The sequence below is a fragment of the Alexandromys fortis genome, unplaced genomic scaffold (genome assembly GCF_014885135.2).
Source record: "Alexandromys fortis isolate MF-2015 unplaced genomic scaffold, M_Fortis_MF-2015_v1.1 scaffold_59, whole genome shotgun sequence".
In the NCBI taxonomy this organism is placed as follows: domain Eukaryota; kingdom Metazoa; phylum Chordata; class Mammalia; order Rodentia; family Cricetidae; genus Alexandromys; species Alexandromys fortis.
The window spans coordinates 4,591,084-4,603,486 of NW_026067943.1; the positions used below are offsets into that span (position 1 = coordinate 4,591,084).

Here is a 12,403-nt window from a genome sequence, read left to right on the forward strand (position 1 = left end):
CATATATATATATATATATAAATATTCATAGTTATATCTGTGTTCTCTTTAGAATTCTTATTTGTACCTAATATGAAGTAAGAGATTAAGAACTGTTTCTTGAACATTTTGGCATCTATTAATCCATTGATCTACCTGCCTCTACCTCCCAAGTACTGAGATTAAAAGTGTCTATTGATGTCTGGCCTCAATTTCCTATCTTTAAACAACACATTTCTTCAAGATTAAGAGAGAAAGCAAGAAGGAAAGGGAAAGGGAGGAGAGGGGAGGGGAGGGGAGGGGAGGGAAGGGAAGGGAAAGGAAGGGAAGGGAAGAAATCAAACTACCCCAGTGTAATTTTCAAATCACTAAAAATGCAGAGACAGGAGAATATCTGTGAGTTCAAGGCCAGCCTGACCTACACAGGGAATCCAGAGATACATCCATCCAGAGATATATAGTAAGCTCCCCACCAAAAAAAAAATTTTGAGAGGTGTGTGCATGCGTGTGCATGTGCGTGTGTGTGTATGTGTGTATTCTCTATACTAGTCTTAAATTCCTGGGCTTGAACTCAGTGTGCATGTGTGAAGATCAGAGATCAACTTGCAGGAGTCAGTTCTTTTCTTCCACCATGTGAGTATCCCAGGGATGATACTCAAGCCCTCAAAGCTCCCAATCAGCCCCCAGTAGATAAGAGCAAACTCTAACCATAAAAAGTACAATAAACACATAATCCAACAACAGTCCTTCATCACCATCATCAAATATCCTTTGCTGCCCGTTAGTCCATGTGTGATCCACACACTGTCAGCATGGTCAGTCTTTTTTAAACCAGCATCACCACAGGCACAGAAGTGAAGAATTAGCTCATCAGTGACTCCTACGTCACTAGGTGATGACTAGGATCTTTCTGCTTCATTAATAACCTTTCGGGACTGCCACTGGACTGAGCCACTGTGGTATGGTGGCTGCCCACAACGCCCAAACGCCTGCCCACCCGCACATTTCTCACTTCAAGGCTGTTTCTTGGTGTAGGAGGTCCTTCTGTTTGTGTGTTGCTTTGGTTAATTAATAAACAAACTACTTGGCCTGATAGGGCAGAACTTAGGAAGGCAGAGAAGACAGAACTGAATTCTGGGAGGAAGAAAGCAAAGTCAGAGAGCCGCCATGGAGACGTCAGGTCAGACATGCTGAATCTTTACCAGTAAGCCATGACCTCATGGTGATATACAGATTATTAGAAATGGGTTAAAGCAAGATGTGAGAGCCAATAAGAGGCTAGAGATAATGGGCCAGGCAGTGATTTAATTAATACAATTTCTGTGTGGTTATTTCGGGTATAAACTAGTCGGGCAGCCAGAACAAAGCAGGCCCTCCTCTCTCCTTCAACAGTTTCTCTCCTTGAAAAAAGAAAATCTTTCCCACTCATCTTCCAGGAAGCCACTTTCTCAACCTCTGCTGTCTGCTCAGTACCCAGCAAGCCAAAACACCCCTCACTCTGGGCTCCTGCTCAGTCACACTGACTCACGTCTATGCCTCCTCCTTTCTGGGCAAAACACCTCAAGGGCAGGACCAACCACCATTCACTCTGGCACCAGTGCTTGGGATAAGCAGTCATGTGACCAGATGGTTTCTAACTTGGAGCTCACAGATGTTGCCTTTGGGAAAATATCTCGTCTTCCTCCCAAGTCTGACATTCTTCTCTTTTTCTTCCTTTCTTTGTTTTTAAGACAGGGTTCCTCTGTGTAGCCCTATCTGTCCTCGAACACAGAGATCCACCTGCCTCTGCCTCACAAGTGCTGGGATTAAAGTTGTGCACCGCCGCCCAGCAATCCTTTAAGTGGCAGAAAATATCCTTAGCAGGTATAATTATGATTCTGGGAAATGTCTAATTACTTGGACATGTGTTATTCATAAGAAGGTGATATCTGGAAATACGAATCTACTTCAAGAGCTTAAAGCTGAGAGGTGTACTGTGGGCATGCAGAGGAAATGGTATCAACGTACACGTTTTTATTCTTGGGTGCTGATTCTAGGATATCCTCCCACCTGTATCAATTCTGATGGGACTGTGCAAAGTCAAACAGAACCATACTTCAGCACATAAACTTCCATGTTATTTGTTTGGTTCTGTGGACCCAGGGCCCTGCACCTCCCAGGCAAGGTCCTGTCACAGAGGGACCCCCCCACCCCACCCCATCCCTGCCTGCCACAGACCTCATTTCCTATCTCTCTCCATCCTTCCCAACCTACCCTCTTTCCATAGTTAAGTGAAAGAGACGTGTTATATTACCCAGGCTGCCTTAAAAGTCTGATTTCAAGTGATCCTCCTGCCACAACTTCCAAAAAGCCATTATAATGGGTGGAAGCCACAGCACCCACAAGTAGTTTCTTTACATGTCAAATAGACGAGTTACATCCAGCTCCCCCCCCAGTGTAACACGATACTACCTCCAAAGTCTCCAGCTCTGAAGGAGGATCTAGCTCACCTGAGTTGCAGAGGCCCCTTCAGAACGTAAGCATGTGAACACGGCTTAACGTGACTTAACCAAGGGCGCACTATGAAATGTGTGACCATCCATACCCTAGACATGTTTTTGATCCGTGTTATATACAGGTGATACCACCAATACCTTACTAAACAGCAGTAAAAGTCACTTATTTTGGACACGAGTGAAACTTCCCTGTCAATTTCCTATACCCTTTTCCCACATGCTCAGTGGGACCCACCTGCTGGCAGGAGAGGGTGTAAAAGTGTGGATTTGAATTAAAGGCAATAAGTGTAACAGGGCCCCAGACATTAGTAGACCCTAGACCTTAGCACAACTGACTCCATGATGAAAGAACCATTCGGGCCATAAATGAAAACAAAGATCTAATCCATAGAAGTCTTGGGAAAGTCTCTAAATGTACTAACCTTGCTTTTAGCTTCTATGGTCTGCTTCTGGCTAACTGTTCTTGTTAACGGAAGGATGTCAGCCCAGAACATGGTTTTTGACTTTAAAAGCTCACCCTGAGAAAGGCTCAATGCTACACTGGGATCCCGAACACTCGATGTAGTCTCAGGCCAGCTAATAAAGACTTTCTATTGGCTTAAGCCCATGTCTGAGCAGTCTTCTCTGGCTAACACCCTACAACAGTAAGCAGGGTCCATCCTGACCTGAGGAAGATTACCGTCTGGCCTCAGGCACAAATGAAGCCTGTCAAAGCAGAGGCCCTTAGATCAATGCACCAGACCGCTGTAAGAAAATAGTCAACAAGAAAATTAAAAAAGAACATTCTTACCATGGTAAAGCCCCAAGCTTCCCCAAGCACACACTACTCATTTGAGGATCTTGACAAAATAGGTTCTCTCGGGACTCTGTGCCATAGTAGCTACCACCCAGAGCCCCAAATCACAGCACAGAGGCGTGGAAAACAGCCCCTGGGAGGCAGTACTCAGCTTGAAGGGCCTCACTCTGAGGGTTCATAAACTAAACTTTACTTTTGGTTTTGCTTTTTGTTTGTTTGTTTTGTTTTAAATTCAACTGGGTAAATTCCACCAAGCTAGACCCTGGCTGGAAGCCCAGGATTCCAGTCACGTGCTTCTCAGAAGCAGCTCTTCAAAATGCCTGAGATTTTTTTCCCCCAGAGAAGGCTATATACCTAAAATTCTAGCCAAAACTCTTGATCCCCAACAACCCAACGATACTCTGCCTATGAGCCTTCCTCTCACTTTGGTTCCTTTCCTGCTCTGCACTCTGTAGCTGTTGCTGGCTCTCCAGGTAGTCGGAGCCCATCTCCATCTACTTGATTTAAAACAGCAAATCCACACACATCTAATAGGATAGGTTTCTCAGGCAATCTCTGCTACTAATTATTTATTTATTTTTACTGAGTACCATTACTTCAAGCAGAACAAAGAATCAACAAAGGAATCAGTGGATAGAAGAGCTTGAACAACTCTCTCCAATCTGAGCTCAATCTCAGGATCCCACAGGGAAGGAGGAGAGAAGGAACTCCCGAGATTTAATTATCTGACCTCTGACCTCCACATGTGCAGAGCTATATGCGCATCTGAATGGACATGTATGCACTCTTGTATGTGTGTACACATGTATGTGTGTGCATACACACACAGGGCTAGAAAGCACTGTGGTAGAATATGTGCTTAGCACTCAAGGCCCTGGATTTGGTACCCAACACCAAATAAATAAATACACATTCCATGCTTCTGTTCACGCATATAGTCCAGCACTGAATGATGTAGGTACAGGATGATCGCTGTCCTGGCTGATGATCACTGGGCCTGGCTGGTTTCCAGTCTAGCCAAGACAATGTGAACCCTGGGTTCAGTGAGAGACCCTGCCTCAAAGGAATAAGCAGAGTGTGACACTGGAGGGTAAGAAACGTTCTCTTCTGTTCTCTGTGCACAGGTACAGGTGCATGCACAGGTACAGGTGCACGCGCGCGAGCACACACACACACACACACACACACACAATCCATGCCTATGAGTTACTAATATAAATTCCCACCCCTTACAGAGCTTGCCCTCCAGTGAGGGGCTTAGATCTTGCACACTGTGTGTCCTAATTGGGCTTCCATTGCTGTGATAAAGACCATAACCAAAAGCGACTTGAAGGGAAGTTTAAGTTTATTTCAACGTACAAGTCCTGATCACTGTCTATGATGAAGGGAAATCAGGGCAGGAACCTGGCAGCAGAAACTGAAGCAGAGACCATGGAGGACCTGCACACAGATTTGCTCAGCCTGCTTTCTTACACACCTCAGGATCACCTGCCCAGGGCTAGCACCACACACAGTAGGCTGGGCCCTCCCACAAACATCAATCAAGAAAATGCCACACAGACTTGCATAAGGTCAATCTCTTCTGGAGGTATTTTCTCAATTAAAATTTCCTTTTCCTAGATATGTCTAGGTTTCTGTAATGTTGAAAAAAAAAAAACAGTCACTATAACATGAGAAAGTAACAAATACTATAAAAAGAAGCAAGAAGACCACCGCTGCTGAGCTGCAGTTTAACTGGACAATGAAACAGTGTACATGTCTCAGTATCTCAATAAAGCCATGTTTTAGACGACAAGTCTGGGTCTTTAGCATCCCTGCTGTCTGATACTTTAGACACCACAGTGAAAACGGCACTCGGACGACACATTCCCCACTCAGCTCTCAGGAAGCCAGCAGCTGGCCTTCTGAGTTCTGGGAAAGGCCTGAATCCTGCCTGAGGCTGAGGGGTCCACACCAGATGTCCCTCAGTGATCTCCCTACACCAGAACTCAGACTCAAGTTCCATATGCAGAATTTCTGAACACAATCATTCCTTCTCTGAGAAAATAACTAAGTATTTGAGCAAAGTTCAAATGTGGAAGAGTTCAAATCAAAGAAAACAAAACAAAAAATAAAGCCAGCCGTGGTAGTGCACGCCTTTAATCCCAGCACTCGGGAGGTAGAGGCAGGCTGATCTCTAAGTTTAAGGCCAGCCTGGCCTACAAAGTGAGTTCCAAGGCAGCCAGGGCTACAGAGAAATTCTGCCTCAAAAAAACAAAACAAAACAAAAAATTATTAAAGAAAGCAACCCAATGCCTGGGGCTTTTAATTCTCTTTGGTTTACCTGTTGTGTTTCTAACACATATTAAGTCTATAATTAAGTAATATTGACATCTCTTTTTTGGGGGGTGAGGGGAGTAGAATATGTGCTTAACATGGATTAGGCCCTGGGTCTGATACCCAGCAACACACACAGACACACCTGAAAAATAAATGAACAAAAAAAAAATTTCAATTGCCTCAGATTTTATGCCATCCATAAAATCAAATATGATACTTTAAATAACTATAAGAAAGAAAATGACACCATTAGATTTTTAAAAATAATTCATGGAATCATTAGAAAATAAAGTTGAGGCCAGACATTTGAGACTGGCCTATGCAAGAGAAAAACCTGCCTCAGGGGGAAAAAGGGGGGGGGGGGAAACATGACACTAGAGCAAAATGGCAAGAAGGGGCCAAGATGAAAAGTGGGCCACGTCAGGGACACAAAAGCAGAAAAATCCCGTTGCCAGGAAAGAAAAGGAGTCAACAGGCACAAGGAAAGGTAATGATAGTGAGATATACTGTGTCCCAGGAAAGAATGCACAGGCTGAAGGGGTTGTCTGGGCCACCAAATGGAGAAGAGGAAAAACCAAAATACTCTCAACAGTTGAGGTCCAAGACTACAGCTGGATAGAAGAGTTACCTCTGATAGCCTACACGGCACAGTGTAACTACAGTTAACAACACCAGGCTTTAAAACAACTCACAGAAGGGGTGACGAGAGTTGAACCTGGGGCCTCACACTTGCTGGGCAAACAATCTATCACTAAGCTATAACCCCTCAGGCTCAAAGAAAGGATTTTACATATTCCCAACATAAAAAAAGAACATAACTGTTTGAGCAATGGATAAGCCAGTTACTGTGACCTGGTCTTTACCCATGACAAAATGTTACACAGTACCCCCTAAATATATACGGCTGCTATGTATCAATTGTTTTCACGTAAGCCTACAGGACAATGTTGCAAATTTTCAGACCAAGAGTGACAAAGAGGTGATCCCAACAGTTTTCCGAGAGGAAAAGGTGGTTGCCCATTACAAAGAGAGCCTCAGAAGAGCTAGCTGGTAAGGCCACACTCCAAAGGCTGAGGAGGGAGGCTCAACCAAACCTGGGCTACAGAGGAAAAAAATACCCTGTCTGGGGAGGGGGCAGGAAGGAAGGAGGGAGGGAGAAAAGGGATGAAGGGAGGGAGGTCTGACTGGCTTCAGTTACTCAAGGCCAGAAGGCACCAAGCTCTTGTCAATAATCCTAAAGGAAAGCTGCCAACAACGCCACGCTCGGTCAAGCTGTCCCTCAATGGGAACGTGGCATCTCAAAGGCCTCGGTCCTTCACCTGCTCTTCTTCCTCAGGCCAGAGTGAGAAAGCAAACCTCAAAGACCAATGAGTGGGCAAGGACTTAGAAGGAAGGTGAAGGACTCCTTGGGATGAGAGTGAAGAGGGTCCTGAGAAGGGCCCAGTTTGCACCCAAGTCAGCCAAGGCCCTTTCTGATCTAGAAGTCACCGTTCACCATTCACGGGTGCCATCTCATTTAAATCTTAGCATAACTCGGCCATAGCAGCTCTCATCACTGCTACTGGGCCTTGGTTTTGTTTTGTTTTGAGAATTTCATGTGTGACTATTGATGGGGGGGGGGTCGTTCTTAAAGAAGACTCCCTCTCTCAGGGGGCTTATGATATTTCCTCCATCCTCTCTGGAATGCCAACTGGTGTATCACTGCTCAGGTCTTGTTTGAGAGCATACTGTTGAGATTTCATGGTGCAGCTCCCTGTCATAAGTGGAAGACTATCTCACAGCAGACATGTGGCTTTTCACTTAATTGAGGCCTAGAAAGATTAACCTCCAGGGTCACATGGCTGTCAGTCTCTTGCAAGTGTAGCCATGGCCTCAGCGGGACGTTAAGAGAAAACATATGCTTGGGTCAGAACAAAGAAACGAGAGTAACAAGACAGAGGGGACTCAATCGAAACAACAATTAAGAGAGGAAAACTGGGTGGATGTCCAACAGGACCCAAAAAGAAATAGATTCTTAGCACCTCAGAAACACCCCACCCAACAAGCACTCATGTCTGCCAGACACAATTGTGGGTCTTCCGGGCACTTGAGATGGTCTCTAAGTGGTTGATAATACTAATATAATCAATATAAACTGCAAAAATCATTTCTCACTATATTCTTTGTGAACAAGAAGTCTAGGCATGTTCAGCACTGATACAACTTTTTGTATTCATATTTTCTTTAAAAATGATACTTTTTATTCTTTGAAAATATGTCTTTTTAAGTTGTACACTTTTAAAATTAGATTTATCTATTTTATGTGTGTGTGTCTGCCTGCATGTATGTATGTATGTGCACTGTGTGCATGCTTGGTGCCCTCCAGGTCAGAAGAGGGCATCCGATCTCCTGGAACTGGAGTTACAGGCATTTATAAACCACCCTGTGGGTGCTGGGAATGGAACTTGGGTCATCAGCAAGAGCAATAAGTGCTCTTAACTGTACAACAGTCTCTACAGCTTAAACATTTCCTAAATTTATACAATGTGTATTGGTCATATCCAATCCATCCTGTCCTTCCTCCAGCCCACCACCCACCCAGGCCCCCTCCCATCTCCCTCCCAACTCCATGTTCTCTCTTTCCTTATTACTGTTATTAAAGGCCCGCATGTGCAGCTGTCTCTGAACACAGCCACCAGTTTCAAGGTATCCACTATAAAGAGTCCAGAAAGGAAAGATCAGCAATACTTATGTCCTGGTTTTAAAGCTCTGTTGGTTCCCCACCCACACCACGAATTAACAAAGGAAGGGTAAAAGAAAAAGTAGTAAGGAAAAGGGAGATAATGGGGAAATGGAGGAGAGGGCATCTCCAGGCGCTGGGGCATCACTCAGAGCAGGAGCAACTGCAGAGCCTGTGGCATAAAATGACAGGCCCCCTCCCTTGTCACTGAGTCAGCAGACCCTTCAAGTCTTCCAGTTTCATCACAATGCAATGGACCATACCGCCCAGTGCCTCTCGGTTGCACTTGCTGAGGTCAGAGCATCCCTGGTGCTGTGGGGCTCATCTGACTCTGCGGGCTTATGGACTCACAAGTCAACTCATCGCTTAACTCAGCTTTCCTTGCGTTTATGTCCTGGGGACTGAATCCGGGATCTCGGGCAAGCTGGGTAACATGCCATGTTATGGACTTACACCTCAGCTTTGCTCAGCTCCTAAGTAAAATGGTTCATAGGGAGCTATAAATGTATAATATATATGTTATCTGCTCCATAAACCTTTACAGAAGCTCACAGGAACAAGTTAGTGCACACGCAATCTCAACAGTAGGAAAGAAAGGAAGGGATCTAAGTGCCTGTTCAAGGCCAGCCTGATCAAAAATTAAGACAAACAATGCCTGTCCTTGTGAAAACGAATCTGGCTAGCATCTGACACCTGTTCTGCCAGAATAGCCAATCGGAACTATTTTTAGATCTCTTAAAAGATGAGGCAATAAACGTCATTTGGTTAATCATTTTCAATCAAAGCAAATTCATAGCATAAACCACTCTGGGTGGAGCTGAAACACCTATTCAAAGTCTAATTGGTACTAATAGGTTAACGCTGGACCCGGCGGGAACTGCTCTGTTTCTCTTTGTGTTTTCTTTGCATTTCACTCCTACACTGTAGTATATTCCCACTGGGCATGGTGGGGCACGCCTTTAATCCTAACACTGGGGAGGCAGAGACTGGTGGATCTCTGTGAGTTCTAGACTACTGTGGCTCCAATTCAGCCAGGGCTAGATAAAGACACCATGTCTCAAACAAACAAACAAACAAAACTACTGTCCCCATACACATACTGCAGGGCTGAGTGGACTCAATATGCTTAAAAAGAAAAAATGATGGAAGGAGATAGATTAGAGAGTAAGCAAAAAAGACAGAACCAATGGACTGGAGGGTGGACTTGACCAAAATACACTGTATGCGTGTATGAAATTCTGAAACACACACAAAGAAAAATATATACTTTTCTTTTCATTGCTATGTCTTCTGGGACAGAGCCTCACTAGGTTGCCCAGGATCACCCAGGACTCACTATGTAGCCAGGTTGACCTCAAACAAACCAACCTCCTGCTTCAGACTTCCCAGTTCTGGGACTGCTTTGGGTTCCTCTTCACTCTCTCTCTCTTTTAGCTACACCTCTCCTGTGGCTCTAAAACCCACAGACACAGACAATATGAACGGCTCAAAACTCCTATAGATTTATACAATAAAAATCTCATTTACAACACCCACAGGTCATTCATCTGTGCTAACGAACAAAGAAGTACAAAAGAGCAAGGCACTGAAGTTTAATGTTTTATCTTCTGAGCCACAAATTCTCAAAAGAAAAAGAAAACCAGTCTAATACCCAACACAGGGGCCATTAATTTAAACATATGACTTCTGTGACACAGTAAATGGTACAAACCTTTCCGAAAGGTATAAAAATAGCAGTCAATAAAAGTCTTGGGGGAGCAGGAGCGAGAAATCAGAGGACCAGCGTTCAATTGCCAGCACCCATGGCAGAGGCTCACCTATACCTCCATCTCCAGGGGATCCGGAGCCCTGGCCTCCACAGATGCCTGTGTTCACATGTACATGCCCACACAAATGCACACATGCATATATTAACAACAAAATTAACACTAGCAGTCATTGTGGACCTCCATCGGTAGAATGCTTGCCTAGCATGCTGGACTGGATTTCCAGCGCTACATTAAACCAGGTGTAGAAGCTGGAGAGATGGCTCACTGGCTAAGAGTACTTGCTGATCTTGCAGAGTCCCAGCACCCACACAGTAGCTCACAACCACCTATAAACGTAGCTGCAGGAGACCTGATGCCTTCTTCTGACCTCTGCAAGCACTGCAGGTGATGCACAAACATGCAGGCAAAACGCCCAGACAGGTAAAATAAATGAATCTTAAAAAAAAAAAAAAAAAAAAAACACTGGGTGTGCTTACACCCAGAGTGGTTGGAAATTCAAGGTCATCCTTGGCTACATAGTAACTTCAAGCCTAGGCTACCTGAGATCTTCTCTCATAATAACAATAGGGTATTATTATTATTAGAGCCTTAGAGCCCCTTCCATTCTCAGTTCTTTCTTTTCCCTAATCTACATAGGTGCTACTCAAATAATAGTAATTAATAGCCGGGCGATGGTGGCGCACGCCTTTAATCCCAGCACTCAGAAGGCAGAGACAGGCGGATCTCTGTGAGTTCAAAACCAGCCTGGTCTACAGAGCTAGTTCCAGGACAGGCTCCAAAACCACAGAGAAACCCTGTCTCGAAAACCAAAAACAAAACAAAAAAAAAAATTAATAATATTCTTTTACTTGAGATTTGTTTCTGAAATTATGAAACAACTAAACAGAACAAAGTCACTAACTGTAAGCAACTTATTTAATGAAAGGAGAATGATTAGTAAGCCACTATGTTAAACAAAATTCATGAAATAATTTAGAATGTGAACATTTTATGTTAAATCCATTAATTTTTTAACTGATTTTTATTGAGCTCTACATTTTTCTCTGCTCTCCTCCCTGCCTCTCCCCTCCCCTCTAACCCTCCCCCCCTCAAGGTCCCCATGCTCCCAATTTACTCAGGAGATCTTGTCTTTCTACTTTCTACTTCCCATGTAAATTAGATCTATGTAAGTCTCTCTTGGTGTCCTCATTGTTGTCTAAGTTCTCTGGGATTGTGGTATGTAGGCTGATTTTCTTTGCTTTATGTTTAAAAACCACCTATGAGTGAGTACATGTGATAATTGTCTTTCTGTATCTGGGTTACCTCACTCAAAATAATGTTTTCTAGCTCCATCCATTTTCCTGCAAAATTCAAGATGTCGTTATTTTTTATGCTGTATAGTACTCCATTGTGTAAATGTACCACATTTTCCTTATCCATTCTTTGATAGAGGGGCATTTAGGTTGTTTCAGGTTCTGGCTATGACAAACAATGCTGCTATTGGTATAGGAGGTCCTTCTGCATTTGTGTTGATTTCATTGGTTGAATAAAGAAGCTGCCTTGGCCTTTTGATTGGGCAGCCCTTAGGTGGGTGAAGTAGACAGAACAGAATTCTGGGAGGAAGAAGGCAGGCAGGGATTGCCACCATGGAGCCAGCTGTCAGGTCAGACATGCTGAATCTTTCCCAGTAAGCCACGACCACATGGTGACATACATATTATTAGAAATGGGTTGAATCAAGATGTGTCAACCAATAAGAAATTGGAACGAATGGGCCAGGCAGTGTTTAAATGAATACAATTTGTGTGTTGTTATTTCAGGGTATAAGCTAGCCAGGCAGCAGGGATGCAGCCCACCACTCCTCATTACAACATGCTATGAACATAGCTGAACACACGTCCTTGTGGCACGGTTGAGCAACCTTTGCATATATACCCAAAAGTGGTATTACTGGGTCCTGAGGTTCCTAATTTTCTGAGAAATCACCACACTGATATCCAAAGGGGTTGTACCAGCTAGCTATGGAGACCATGCTGAGCCGCTGAGCTTAAACTCACAGAGATCCACCTCTCTGTCTCCCTAGTGCTGGGATTAAAGGTGTGCGCCACACAGTTTTACAACCTAATTGAACAGCTAAACAATGAACTCGCAGCCCTGCGTTTATTGCTCAAGAATAGGGCTCATGGCTTTCATTCATCCTGGAAAAACTATGACTCAGATCTCAATGCTTCAGAACATCCTATTTTTTACTCTGAAAGAAAAAAAATGACTAGGAAGGAAAGAAAATGTTTTAATACATAATTTTAGTATGGTCATCTTTGCACCAGTCAGTGCAGTCCCAAGAACC

At 44.0% G+C, this 12,403-nt stretch overlaps 1 protein-coding gene across 4 annotated transcripts in view; it reads right to left on the reverse strand.

Moving 5' to 3' along the window:
- Positions 1-12,403, reverse strand: part of Vgll4 (vestigial like family member 4) — a 110,678-nt gene that overhangs the window by 76,442 nt on the left and 21,833 nt on the right. Inside the window, exon 1 of one of the 4 annotated variants that reach the window (XM_050148309.1) lies at positions 3,265-3,382. The exons of the other annotated variants lie outside the window; for them this stretch is intronic. The gene's annotated coding sequence lies outside the window, so the exon portion shown is untranslated. Of the gene's footprint in view, positions 1-3,264; positions 3,383-12,403 lie in introns of those variants that run through there. 4 annotated transcript variants of the gene reach the window in all.